This window comes from Pseudorca crassidens, chromosome 5 (assembly GCF_039906515.1).
Source record: "Pseudorca crassidens isolate mPseCra1 chromosome 5, mPseCra1.hap1, whole genome shotgun sequence".
NCBI lineage: Eukaryota > Metazoa > Chordata > Mammalia > Artiodactyla > Delphinidae > Pseudorca > Pseudorca crassidens.
The window spans coordinates 101,687,204-101,701,953 of record NC_090300.1 but is presented as its reverse complement, the minus strand read 5'-3'; the positions used below and the strand labels follow the sequence as shown (position 1 = coordinate 101,701,953).

General features: G+C 40.6%; 1 protein-coding gene across 5 annotated transcripts in view; it reads left to right on the top strand.

Moving 5' to 3' along the window:
* Positions 1 to 5,104: 5,104 nt before the first annotated feature.
* TMEM45A (transmembrane protein 45A) overlaps positions 5,105 to 14,750 on the top strand; it is a 119,999-nt gene continuing 110,353 nt past the window's right edge. For 3 of the 5 annotated variants that reach the window (XR_010943759.1, XM_067739095.1, XM_067739099.1), the window contains exon 1: positions 5,107 to 5,463. The gene's annotated coding sequence lies outside the window, so the exon portion shown is untranslated. Of the gene's footprint in view, positions 5,464 to 14,750 lie in introns of all 5 variants that reach the window. The other 2 variants (XM_067739096.1, XM_067739097.1) reach the window with 1 other exon arrangement.

Here is a 14,750-nt window from a genome sequence, read left to right as displayed (position 1 = left end):
CTAGTCCCCTGCAGCATAGGTCTAGTCCCTCTCCTGAAGGGTGTCACTACAGTTCCTAGAGGAGAATGCTCATGACTTTCTCTGCCCCATGGTCCATCCCGTGGGGTTCCTCAGGTGAACTTTCTGTGTCATCCATTATTCCTCACAGAACCTGAGTTCCACAGCCGCATCACCCTAAATGCCTTCACTTGAACCTCTCTAGGTTGTAAATTTTCTGTTTAAATTATGGTATCCATAGTAATAAAAATGTAAGTGAAAATAAGAGGCCATTTAAAACTCAGACTTGCAAATGTTTAAAAAAATTAATTCTCAGAGCTTGGGGAGGGTGAGATACCATATTAAAAGTAAAAACTTGTTCGATTTTTCTTGAAATCATTTGTGTCACAAGAACAATGAAACTATTAGTAATGTAATCTCTTGGTCCATTCATGTAGCTTCAAATGGCATTATTTCATTCTTTTTAATGGCTGAGTAATATTCCACTGTATATATGTACCACATCTTCTTTATCCATTCATCTGTCAGTGGACATTTAGGTTGTTTCCATGTCTTGGGTATTGTAAATAATGCTGCTCTGAACATAGGAGTGCATGTATCTTTTCAGATTATAGTTTAATTATAATTATATTATATAATTATCATATTATGTAAGTATATAATTATATTATATATACTTATATAATATAATTATATACTTATATAATATAATAATTTAATTATTATATTATATAATTATAATTACAAATATAACTATATTTAATTTAATTATAATTATAACCAGGAGTGGGGCTGCTGGATCATATGGCAACTCTATTTTTAGTTTTTTGAGGAATCTCCATACAGGTTTCTTTTTTGTTTGTTTGTTTTTGGTTTTTTAATTAAAAAAATTTTTTTGGCCATGCTGTGCAGCTTGTGGGATCCTGGTTCCCTGACCAGGGATTGAACCCAGACCCTGGCAGCGAAAGTGCCGAGTCCTAACCACTGAACTACCAGGGAATTTCCCTGTTTTCCATAGTGGCTGCATGCACCAATTTACATTCCCACCAACAGTGTGAGAGAGCTCCCTTTTTCCACACCCTCTCCAGCATTTATTATTTGTAGACTTTTTAGTGATGGCCATTCTTACTGGTGTGAGGTGGTACCTCATTGTGGTTTTGATTTGCATTTCTCTAATAATTAGCGATGATGAGCATCTTTTCCTGTGCCTATTGGCCATCTTTATTCCTGACCACTGATTTAAAGCTGACTTGAATGCCTTTGAGGATCAAAGTGGAGTCACTGATCACTTTTTCTAAAGTAAGGGGTAAAATTTGCACCATCTTTTCTAATTGGATAACTCCTATTTTAGGGAAAAATGTTAGTAATGAGTCATTTATACCTAGGGGAAGCTTCTCGAAGTAGGATAGGTAGTCTTGTTTTTGAGAGATGTACATGGTCTACAAGTAACACTATCGGCTTGGTGGTGTTTGGTTAAACACTTGTATGTCCCTTATGAGCATTCTTAAGATGCAAGTAACTGTGTTTTGGAGACAGAGGCAAGTTAATGCCTGGCTTCCTGTTCAAGAAGTACAGTCTTGGGGATGCACATAGTGTCCTTGGAAAGACCAGGGTTGTTGACAGCTGTTGGGACTGCTCAGGGGAGTCTGCATTTTTAATTAAAATTTTTATTTTGAGATAGTTATAGATTCATATACAGCTGTAAGAAATAATACAGAGAGACCTGGACTCTTTAACTAGTTTCCCCCAATGGTAACATTTTGCATTACTATTTGCAAATAGATTATAGTACAATATCCCAACTTTATCCCATGGATACAGTCAAACTACAGAACTCCTCCAACACCACAAGGATCCTCTATTTTGCCCTTTTATAGTCACACTCATTTCCCTTCCACCCCACCATCTCCTTAACCCCTGGCAATCACTAATCTGTTTTCCATTTCCATAATTTTGTCATTTCAAGGATGTTATATAAATAGAATCACAAAGTATGTACGAAAGGCATCTAGTTTTTCACATTAAGTATAATGCTAGCTGTGGGTTTTTTGTACCTGCTCTTGTGGAAGTTCTCTTCTCTTTTTCTATTTTTCCGAGCATTTTTACGATGCTGAATTTTGTTGAATGTGCTTATTCTATGTTGATTTATATGTTTGTGTTTTTTCTTTAGTTTGTTAATGTCATGGTTTATATTGATTGATTTTTGAATATTAAACAAGGACTGCATCCCTGGGGAAAAAAACCCATTTGCTCATGGTGTATAACGATTTTTATATATTGCTGAATTCTATTTGCTGATAGTTTTGCACCTATATTCATAAGGGATATTGGTTTGTAGTTTTCTTTTTTATTCTGTGTTTCTCTGGTTTTGCATCAGAGCAATACTGTCTTCACAAAGTCAATTGGAAAGTGTTCTCTCCTGTTTTCTGGAAGAGATTATGTAGAATTGGTGTTAATTCTTCCTTAAACGTTTGGTAGAGCTCTCCAGTGAAACCATCTGGGCCTGGAGATTTCTTTTTTGGGAGTATTTGAATTTGAATTAAATTTCCTTAATAGTTACAGGGCTATTCAAATGATTTATTTCCTATTAGGTGAGTTGTGGTAATTTGTGTTTTTCAAGGAACTTGTCCCTTTCATTTAAGGCAAATTGATGTGTGTAGAGTTGTTTGGAGTATTCCCTTACTTTCTCTTTGATGCCTGCAAGGTCTATAACGAGATCCCTTGTTTTTTGTACCTGACACTGGTAATTGGTGTCTTCTCTCTTTACTTTCTTTGTCAGGCATGCTAGCAGTTTGTCTATTATATTGATCTTTTCAAAGAACTAGCCCTTTATTTTCACCTTATTATAGCAAGGGTGGAAGTCTAGGACCCCATTTGGCCTTTGCTGATGTGGATGTGGGGGAAGCCACAGTTTCTTCTGGGGTGTTTGGCTGGAGCATAACCATTACTGTCTAAACTTATTTTGTCCTTCTGGGCTCCTGCTTCCTGGTTTTTTGGCTAACAACAAAAGACAACAGGCTTTTGCTGGGCTCCAAGTCTGGATCAATGAGACAAAGAGAAAATCCAGGGAACTCACCATCATGGCATTCCTTGGGTCCCTAGATTCCTAGCCCATCTGCCTCCTCTTTCAACCTTTCAGAGTCTTCTTATGTTTGTTTATATGTAAAGTCAGGATTTTTGGTGGTATTATACTAGCAGGAGAAACAGGGAAAATTATATCTACTCCATATTCTTGAAAGCAGAATTCTCCAGAAATCTTTTTTTAGTAGATTTTTGAGGAAGCAGTTCCAATGGTCAACAATATCAGATACTTGTCAGTGGTAATGAATGTAGAAGCTTGATCATGTACCTTGACTATCAGCCCATTGTTGAGTAACTCTTGGGTTAAAAGTGTACCATTATCAGATTACGGATGTCCCAGAAAGCCAAACTCATGATTAATTTCAAGGGCCAAACTTCCTTTGTGGGTTTCCTTGACTGCCGGAGGGATTGAGTGTTGTGAATCCATTTACCTATTTTTTTACTTGGTGAGTGGGGCTCTGAATTTTTGGAGGGATTGTGGAGGTGAGATGACATGGCATTCAGGGCTATAGAGACTGAGGTGTCTGACTAGCCCATTGTGGCAGACAGACTCTAAGGCGGACCCCCATGACCTCCACCTCCTGGTTTTCAGAAACTGCAGGAGAATGAGACTAGAATCTAGGAGGCAAGGGCAGCTGCTAGCTGACATCTAGAAAGAAACTAGGGACACAGACCTACAGCTGCAAAGAAATGAATCCTGCCAACAACCTGAGGGAGCTTGGAAGTAGATTCTTCCCCCTTCCAGCCTCCAGATGAGGATGCATCCTGACAGACACTGTGAGTGCAGCCTTGTGAGACCCTGAGCAGAGGATCCAGTTAAGCCATGCCTGGACTTCCGACCCTTAGAAACTGCAATAGTAAATGTGTGGTGTTTCAAGCTACTACATTTGTGGTAATCTGTTACATAGCAATAGATAACAAATAGACGGACCAAGAGGACATTATCTATGAAGTGAAAGCTTTGGACATCAGAAGGTAGAGGCACTCACAATAAATTCTGACTCACCTATTCCTGGCAAAGGGCAGGTACGTTTATGTACCCATGTTGCGAACAAATATTGGAAACCTCAGTGGCATGCTGGGAGAGGCAGCTCTGTGTCTTGGTAGCCTCATCTGAAAGTGGAGATAATTTTAATATGTACTTCATAAGGTGGTTGTAAGTATAGGGGCTGGCCTAGTTCATGGTGTGTGACTCAATGAAGGTAGCTCTTGCAGTCTTAATGTTTCAATGAGCTCACATTTCTGTCAACACCCTCAAATTAAAATGGTGATTGATTTGCAGACACTCTCCCAACTAATCAATCTTTCAAAGGTTTCCCCAGGATCAAAGCATCGTTTGGTCTACATTCTCACAGAACAAAGCAACATTTCTTGTTTTCCTACAGCCACCACCCAACAAAAATTCCAAACAAACCAAGTCTTCCAAGTCACTCCTCTAATCAGCCCTGGGCTTCTCTGCAGAAAGAACGACTTTTCTAGTTAATGAGGACTTCGGTGAAGGGTTCATTAAGTTTTTTCTTCCAACAAAAGAATACTGTCCCCATGAAACAGGCTCTTGAATTTCATTATTCGCTCCCTGGATAAAGAGGGGAGACTGAAGTTCTGAGACACGGCCTGAAGGCCCTTTGGGGGCGTGGGCATCCCTGAGCCCCAGTCCCTTTAACTCGGAAATGCTGGGGATTTAAGCCAGCGCGGGGCGCGCATTAATTTCAGCCCATGAACAGATTGAAATCATCCTGTTTAAACAAACCAGCCTAACTGCCGGAAAGGATCGGTATAACAGGGGCCAGGACAGGGGCAAGCCCTGGGTGAGGAGGACCTCTCTCCGGCCGGGCCCCTCCCACGCCCGCAGCGGCCGCCGAGTGCCACATCAGCGCCCGGGCTGCACTTCCAGGTTCCTCTTGAGGATGGAGCGAGCTGGCCCGGCGGGCGGGGGGCGGGCCCAAGGACCGAGGGAGTGGCGGGCGGGCCGGCCGGCCAATAGGCGGCAAGCGAGGAGCCCCGGAGACCAATGAGCTGGAGCTTCTGCTAGCCGTGGCCGCCGAGGCTCGTGCCCCGCCGGGGAACCAGATGAGGCACATCTGGACAGCTGCGCTGAGGAACTGTGCGGCCCCTTCGCGGGCCCGACGTCAGCTGAGCACGTCCCCCACGTCCTCTCCTTTGAGCCACTTATTTATTCACTTTTCCAAAGAAGCAACCAGGAATCCAAGTTTAAAACTTTTTTCGCCCTAATGCGAGACGGGGCCAGATCCCATCCAACACACAGTTTAACTTTCATGGGGCTCTGGGATCAAAAGGACAGAAACAGCAACAGCAAAAGCCCAGCCGCTGTCTGATTTAAAACTGGCAAAGTGGGAAAAATAGCGTTGAGTAAGACCGAGTTGGGTAAGTTTTGGGTACGTGCTGGATATCTTATTTCTCCCGCTGTGATCTCTACCCTGCGTCTTTTTGCTGTTCTCACTAAGCCTTTTCATCAGGGAGAGAAAAATATCGCTTGCTGCCACAAACTGCACAGAACCTCGTTTCCTTTTCTAATGCTTTGCTAACATTTTAATGTAATTTAATTAAATTTAATTTTGGGGTTATCTGTATGCTATTTAAAAATTTTCTGGGAACAGAAATTTAACTGTTATCCTGTAAAAAGCCTCTCCTGACTTCAAAGTTGAATCTATTGATACATTTATTTTTCTATTTTCTTTCTGTGAGAACAGGTATACATTTGTAAAGCCGGAATTTTTATCCATCCCCCCTCCCTGTTTTTCTTAAAGTATTTATTTATTTATTTGGTTGCGCTGGGTCTTCGTTTCAGGAGGCTGGCTCCTTAGTTGCAGCATGCGAACTCTTAGTTATGGCATGCATGTGGGATCTAGTTCCCTGAGCAGGCATCGAACCCAGGCCCCCTGCATTGGGAGCATGGGGTCTTAACCACTGCACTACCACGGAAGTCCCCCCCGCCGTTTCGTCAGAAGATTGAAAAGTTATCTGGCTTTCAGAATTAACAAAACTTTTGCTTCCTTTAATGGAATATTTAATATTAAATTATTTAAATCCTGAATTATATAGGTAATTACTGTTTCACTTACATGTGAATGTAGCTCAGTGTCTTTTCTATATTCTCCTGTCCTTAGTGGTAGGCCCAAATTCCTTGATGATTGTTAAAAAACCATACTAAACGTGATAGACCACTGTGTGCATCAGTAAGCTTATAATTATATTATTACCCCCATAATTCTATCAGAGTAATATTCAGAGTGCTGTTAGATGTTTGTGCTTGCACATAATTCTGGTATATATTTCAGGACTTTAAAATGGAAATGATGGCAAATACTGAGCTAGGTGAATGGCCAGAGGCCCATTCCATTCCAAACATCTCTAATTGTCTCTGTTTAAGCAATGTTTTAGATTTGAGACTTTATCATATGTTATTTACTCTTGTGGCAGCTGTGGCCAGAATTGATCTTTAATTTTTGACTTAGAAAGCAGTAGGTGCCATAATTGCAAGTTGCAAAGTGTGTTTTTGATTCAGAAAGGCACTGCACACTGTGAGTGGAAGAGGTGAAGTGGTTTTCAGGGATGTAGGGTTAGAAGGAACAGTGTTGCAGAGAATCAGTATCAAGAGCCAGCTGGCCTGGTTCAATTTAAAACCCTGCCGTTTGACCTTGGGTAGGTTACTCAGTCCATCATACCTCAGTTCCCTCCTTTGTACGTGGCGATAATAGCACCTATCTCATGGGATTGTCTTGAAAACTAGATGAGTTAACACGCGTTAAACCCTTGGTTCTGGCACAGAGTTAGTCTTTGCTGTTGTGCACACTCTTCATTGCCGTCCTTTTCGGCTTCCCGTGCTGCACTTGTTTTCCCAGCCAGCATTTTGACTTCTACACTAGCAACTAGTGTTTACTGAGTGCAGACCCCTTGTTAATTGGGCATTGTATATGGCTGTAAAGGAGAGAGAGTTTGGAGAGGGGAGTGAGGTGGAATTTATCAAGTGCCTTAGAAAGACCTAGAGGGCTCTGGGAAAGAGGATGGTTTCAAGAAAGGGTTGGCATTTCTGGAAAAGGATTTTGCCAAATGGCTTTGGTTGAGGGGAAAGGGATCATAGAACAGAAGGTGGCAGGCACTCCAGGAGGAAGGGAAAGCATGGGCAAAAATGCACTGAGGCTGAAAAGTGTGAATTTCTCCTGGGGGGATATTGGGTTGTGATGTGGGATAATCTGTGAGAGCTTAGTAGGTGGAAAGGTTGGAAAAGTGGGAGGGGTAGGAGAGGGTGGCATGGAGAGCCTCTCTGTGGGGAAGGAGAGGCTTGGGAAGTAAGATTGGTAGGGGGTCACAAGCTGAACTTGCAGCAGTTACATAGTTGGAGGTATTTCTGGAATGATCCATCTCTCAGTTTCTCCCCCTTGCCCAGCATACACTTCCTGATCTGCTCCACTGCTTCAGTGACCCCCACCTCAGGGCCTTGCAGGACTGACCAGTGAGTCTCAGCTCCACTTTTTGGACTCACTCTGTGAGTGAGTGGCTGTCTTGGAGCTCTGCTGAAGTGGTCTGGCATCCTGGACTATTACCGAGGCTACATTTCAGAAACAGGTCATGCCCTAAAGTCTTTGACATGGATGTGATTGTTGCACCTGCACCCCTCCCCAACCCCTACACACACAGTGTGTGTGCCAAAAAGCCCTTTTTCATGCTGCTCAGAGAATCGAGCATTCACATGCTAATACTTATAACTTTAGGATGCACAAGTATTAAAGTAGATGAGACCTGTAGTATGCACCTAAGTGACAAGTCAGTTTGGAGAACTCTGCTTTCTCTTCCTCGTGAGCACTGTGCTGTGTCAGAGAGAACCTGAGTCTGGTCCTGATGCTGCCGTGGACCACCTGCATGTCCTTGGGCAAGACATTGAGCCATTATGGCCCTCTCTGTGCCATCATCTGTAAAATGATCTCTAAGATCCCTCTTCCATTGGATGATCTTTTATTTCTTTTCCCTGGGACAGTCTGTTGCTTCTAGAAGGCTATTTGATCCATCTATGAGTAATGGATTTTCTGAACACTTAATATATGACAGACATTGTTCTGAGTGCTTTACCTGCCTTAACTCATATAGCCTCTCAGTAATCCTGTGAGGGTTGGTACCTATTAGCTGAGGTGACAGAGGCACGGGCGGATTAAGAAACTTGCCCAAGGTCACACTGTACAAATGACAGACGCAGACCCAGACGGTGTAACTCCAGAGCCCAAGCCTTCACCACTAGTCTATGCTGCCTTGGGTGTAATACAGCAGGGCTGCTCTTCTTGTTTGTGGCGGTGGTAGTCAAGAAGTCCATGGAGGGAGAATCACTGGAGGGGGAGGGACCATTTGGAGGAGTGGGGTTGGTAAAAATTCCCTGCAGGGACTATAATACCAACATGAATCTTGTCTATGGGATGCATTGCACATGCAGACAGGAGATGTGTTACTTGTTTATTAGATGGAGCTCATTACAGATAATCATTCTGTCTTTTCATCTTGATTGAACAGAACCACCATAGACCCTGGACTTATGGTAGACATTCAGTAATGTCAGTTGAATGACTGTATCCTTTGAGAAACTGGAACAGAGTGTATGTGTCAAAAGTAATGGTTTCCCCTTTATTTACCTGCCTTCTTTCCATTTTACTACTTTCTCGAGAGGTAATCTTTGCTAATAGTTTGGTCTGTATCCTTCCAGTCCTTCTCCAAGAATCTACTCACAGGTATAGATCTAAACGTAAATATAATTTAAAAATATAAATGGAACTACAGTAGTTTTATTTAAAAAAAATAGAGAAACTATGAAATGTTCCAAGGCTTGTGGAAGAATGGGCAGATGCCAGGTACACTTTCTATTCCTATTTCTTGGGCAGCCTGGTTTCTTGTCTTATTTCTGGAGATGCTGTGGTTTGGGGATAGGAATGTCTCATGGTGAAGGTTAACGTAGGACTATTTTAGGTGTCTTATTATTAGTCATACCCAGTCTGGATTCGATATTTTTGGGGGAATTCATTCTTAAAATTTTTAATATGTTTAATTAACTTTAAAATATTACTTGAAAAACAGTTTAATTTGCTTTCTGTCTCATTACCTTAATGTAGTCACTCTTTTCAGTATAGCACACTGACTGAGCACATGGATTTTTGAGTCAGATGAAGGGTTTCAACCCTAGATCTGCTTCTTACTAGTGTGCCTTGAGCGAGTCACTTTCTCTAGGCTTTATTATTTATAAAATGGGAATATCAAAGGCATTAAATGAGAAAATCAATATAAGGCATTTAGCATGGTGTCTGCGTCATAGTAAAGCCTATACATGTAAGCAATTCATTTTTTTTTTACTGTGGTAAAATAAACATAACATAAAATTTGGCATTATAACCATTTCTAAGTGTATAGTTCAGTGACATCAAGTACATTCACATTATGGTGCAACCAGAACTTTTAATAAATAAATAAATAAATTAATTAGTTTGGCTGCCTTGGGTCTTCGTTGCTGTGCGGGGGCTTTCCCTAGTTGCGGCGAGCAGGGGCTACTCTTCGTTGCGGTGTGCGGGCTTCTCATTGTGGTGGCTTTTCTTGTTGCGGAGCACGGGCTCTAGACACGTGGGCTTCAGTAGTTGTGGCATGCGGGCTGTAGAGCGCAGGCTCAGTAGCTGTGGTGTACGGGCTTAGTTGCTCCGCAGCATGTGGGGTCTTCCCGGACCAGGGCTCGAACCCATGTCCCCTGCATTGGCAGGCGGATTCTTAACCACTGTGCCACCAGGGAAGTCCCTCCAGAACTTTTTCATCAAACTGAAACTCTGTATTCATTAAACAATAACTCTCTGTTACCTTCCCCTCCCCTCCCCCCACCCTCTGGGAACAACCGTTCTGTATTCTGTGTTTATGAATTTGACTACTCTAGTTACCTCTTATAAGTGGAATTATACAGTATTTGTCCTTTTATGACTGGCTTGTTTCACTTAGCATAATGTCTTCAAGGTTCATCCATATTGTAGTAAGTGTCATAATTTCATTGCTTTTTAAGGCTGAATAATTTTCCATTGTATGTATATACCACATTTTGTTTATCCCAAACAAAACGTTGATGGGCATTTGGGTTATTTCCGTCTGTGAAGTTAACGTTTTGTGTCAATTTGTCTAGGCCACAGTATCCAGATATTTGGTCAAACATTATTCTAGATATTTTTGTAAAGGTATTTTTAGATGAAATTAACATTTAGATTAGTAGACTTTGAGTAAAGCAGATTAGCTTCCATAATGTAGGTGGGTCTCATCCAGTCATTTGAAGGCCTTCACAGAACAAGACCGGTCTCCCTTGAAGAGGGAATTCTGCCAGTAGACTGCCTTAAGACTTGAACTGCAGCAGCAACTCTTCCCTGGGTTTCCAGTTTGTTAGCTTATCCTGAAGCTTTTGGATTTACCAGCCTCCACAGTCATGTGAGCCAATTCCTGAGATAAATCTCTCTCTCTCTTTCTTCATATATATTTACCTATATATCTATATCCTATTGGTTATATTTCTCTGGAGAACCCTGACTAATACTACATCTTTTGCCTGTTGTGAATAATGCTGCTATGAACATTGGTGTAGAAATATCTATTGGGGTTCCTGCTTTCAATTATTTTGGGTATAAACCCAGAAGTGGAATTACTTCTGGATCATAAAGTAATTCAATTTTTTATTTTTTGAGGACCTGCCATACTGTTTTCCACAGTAGCTGCACCATTTTATTTTTTTAAAATAAATTTTATTTATTTTTTAAAATAAATTTTATTTATTTTTGGCTGCGTTGGGTCTTTGTTGCTGTGCGTGGGCTTTCTCTAGTTGCGGCTAGTGGGAGCTACTCTTCGTTGCGATGTGTGGGCTTCTCATTGTCGTGGCTTCTCTTGTTGCGGAGCACGGGCTCCAGGTACGCGGGCTTCAGTAGTTGTGGCTCACAGGCTCTATAGCGCAGGCTCAGTAGTTGTGGCGCACCGCTTAGTTGCTCCGCGGCATGTGGGATCTTCCTGGACCAGGGCTCGAATCCATGTCCCCTGCATTGGCAGGCGGATTCTTAACCACTGCGCCACCAGGGAAGCCCTGCACCATTTTATATTCTTATCAACAATGCATAAGGATTCTGATTTCTCTACATCCTTGCTAACACTTGTTGTTCTGGGTTTTTTTGTTTGTTTGTTTTTATTTTTAATAACAGCCATCCTCATGGATATGAAGTGATATCTTATTGTGTCTTTGATTTGTGTTTCTGATTAGTGATGTTGAGCACCCTTTCCTGTGCTTATTGACCATTTGTATATCTTCTTTGGAGAAAGGTCTATTTAAGTTCTTTGCTCATTTTTAAGTCAGGTTTTGTTTTCTTATTGAGTTGTAGGTGTTCTTTATATATTCTTGATGTTATCTATTTATTGGGTATATGATTTGCAGATATTTTCTCCCATTCCCTGGGATGCCTTTTCACTCTGTTGGTATCGTCGTTTGATGTAGTCCGATTAATATATTTTTTCTTTTGTTGCCTGTGCTTTTGGTGTCATATCCAAGAATCATTGCCAAATCAAGTGTCATGAAGATTTTCTTCTGTGTTTTCTTCTAAGAGATTTATAGTTTTAGTTCTGATGTTTGGGTCTTTGATACATTTTGAATTAATTTTTGTATATGATGGAGGTAAGGGTCCGACTTTATTGTTTTGTATGTGGATATCTAAGCAATTCACTTATTAATCATTATAATGCTCTTCTCTATATAAACACCATTAGAATACATATAGACATAGTATTAAAATATTGATTCATTCTTGACTTATTTTTAAAGCTATGTCTAAAGTGCTAATTTTTTCCTCATAGAATTACTCAAAATTTCTACTTCTGATAACTTTTACTCTCTACAAGAAAGAAATATTTTTCCTATGGTTAAAGGGCATTGATTGCTGATAGCTTTCCTTCCTCTCTTTCCACCTTCCTCCCTTTCTTCCTTCCTCCCTCCCTCTCTCTCTCTCTTCCTTCCTTTCTTTCTTTCTTTCTTTTTCTTTCTTTCTTTCTTTCTTTCCTTCTTTCTTTTTTTGTTTCTTTCTTTTTTCCTAACCCTTCTAATTTCTTTTGGCTTTAGAATTAAAAAAGTAATCTATATGAGCTGAAAAAATTGAAACAGTGTATAGAGTCAAAAGTAATGTTTTCCCCTTTTCTTACCTGCTTTCTTCCCATCCCACTACTGTCCCCGAGGTACCTTTGTTAGTAGTTTGGCCTGTATCCTTCTAGACCTTCTCCAAGAATCCACTCACAGGTATAGATCTAAACGTAAATATAATTTTAAAATATAAATGAGACCATATTGTATTCATTGTTCTGCCTTTGTTTTTTGTTTTTTTTTTAGCTCCACACATACATAAGCATATACATGTATAATATACAAATCTCAACCTGTCACCTGAGATGTATAGATTTTTGTGGCATATCTTGTCATGGAGAACAGTAGGTGAAGCTCAAATGAAAGAATGTTCTTTTTCTATAGAAGACCAAGCCACTTAAAGTAAGAGTGGCATTGGGCTAAGCTTCTCAAATCAGACTGCTTGCACTGTTCCTTGTGGCCTCATTCCCATGAAAACTTACTTCTTTAAGCTGAAAGGTGAACTCTTTCTCACCAAATTATGTAGAGCTCCCATTAACTTCACTTTTTTCAGAGCCAGAATTCCCCCGTGGCTGTGTCATTTCCTGGTAGGAACTTAGGTGTTTAGGAGGCATTTGAATTCCCTCCTAATGACCTGAAATCCTACTTACTCTGTTTTCTGACTTGAGTCAACAACTAGGTGGCCAAATAGACCCAGTTTCTTGTGTAGAGACACTGTGTTTATCCCTGGCCCAGAGTCTACCACCAAATACATTTTCAGTAAAAAGTATTATATTTCATTTGTCATAAATTTAATAGAAGAAAAAGAAACCAAAGTGAAATATAAGAGATTTTTGAAATTTGGGTAACTATTTCTTCAGAAAAAGATATATTAGTTCCTAAAATATTCTTCTACAGACAAAACAATAGATTAAAATATCAAAATATTGGGATTAATAACTACTCTCATAAAATTCAAATGGCATCCTTCATATCCAAGTAGCCCTATATTAAATTACTTCCTTACACTTTAAATTAAAAAAGTATAAAGTTCTGAATTTCACTTTGATATGTCTAGGTATGGATCTTAAAAAAAAATTTTTTAACATCCTGTTTTCTCTTGATGTGTCCTTTCCATTTGAAGACCCAAGTCTTTCTTTAGCTCAGAGAGTTTTTCTCCAATTATTTGATTCTTGCTTCCTCTCTCTGTAAGCCAGGAATAATTCAGACAAATGATTGTCAAAAACTCTTAAAGGAAGAGAGGAAAAGCCAAAATAGAGAGAGGTATGGTAGTAAGGAGCACATTTAGGACAGTTTTAGGGACACTGTATGTTTAATAAATAATGAAAATTCAATAACATTAAAAATGTTAGTGAAGAAGAAAAAAATCATGAAAAATACTCACACAAAAGTCATGTCACAGCTGAACCTTGGGGATAAAGGTCCGAGGAAGAGAGAGTAATAAGGGGGAGAGAGAAAGTTGTGTTGAGGAAGAATGGGGGAACTGGGGTCAGAGACCTAGATGCTCCTTACCTTTAAGCTGGCAGGAAGGAGAACTGAACCCCAGCTTCTCCATCTCTGGTGTTGCTTTTCCTCCTCCTGCTCTGCCTTCGGTTTGTATGCACTAAGGGCATGAAGACAGACTGTGGAAGAGCACGGTGATCTTGGTTTTTTTCTTGCTGCTTGTGTGACTTTTCGGACAGGTTGTTTCCACTGTGGGGAGAAGAGGGATGAATCAATACCTCATCCTCCTGGGGCAAGTTGGGAACCTCTGTATGGACACTAAGCCTCATTTTCCTCATCAGAAAATCAGGCCTGTCTCTCCCTACTTCTAAGAGAGGAGTCATGAAGTACTGTATGTGATAGGGTTTTGTGAACTTTATTGTGCTCCACGGAGGATAGAGATTATGTAACTGTCATCATGCTTTAAAGCTCTTTCTTCCCAGAAAAATACACAAACAACTAATGGCTGAGTGACCATTTATGAGGTGTCAGCCTCTTCTCGGGGTTCTTCTCATTTTATCTTCATGGACACCTTATGGGATAGAGGCTCTTATTATTCCCATTTTATAGATGAGGTAACTGAGGCCCAGAGAGGTTAAGTAACTCTTCCAAGATCACACAGTGATGAAATCAGGACTTAAACATAGGATAACCTCATTTCAGTGTCTGAACGCTTAACATTTATGCCATGTGTAATACACTCAGGAGTGAAGCAACTGCTGTTGATGGCAACTTCTCAGAGGGTTGGTGAGTAGTCGAGTCTAGTGCTGGTCAGCAGAGGTAGAGGTCTTTCTGTATGCACCAGATTCCTTGTCCTGATCTGCCAGATTCCTCTTACCATCCTTTGTAATCCTGGGAGGGTGAACACTTTGTATCCTCTGTGCCTGATACACCCTAGTTCCGGCATCCATCACCCCTGGCCTGAATTACTGCCACAGTGTATTAAACTGTCTGTGGTAAAGGATCAGTTTGGTTTTGGTTTTATTTTTTTTCCCTCGGTCCAGTGAAGCTTGACATTTTTGTAAAAATATAAAAACTCCTATTTGGATGTTGC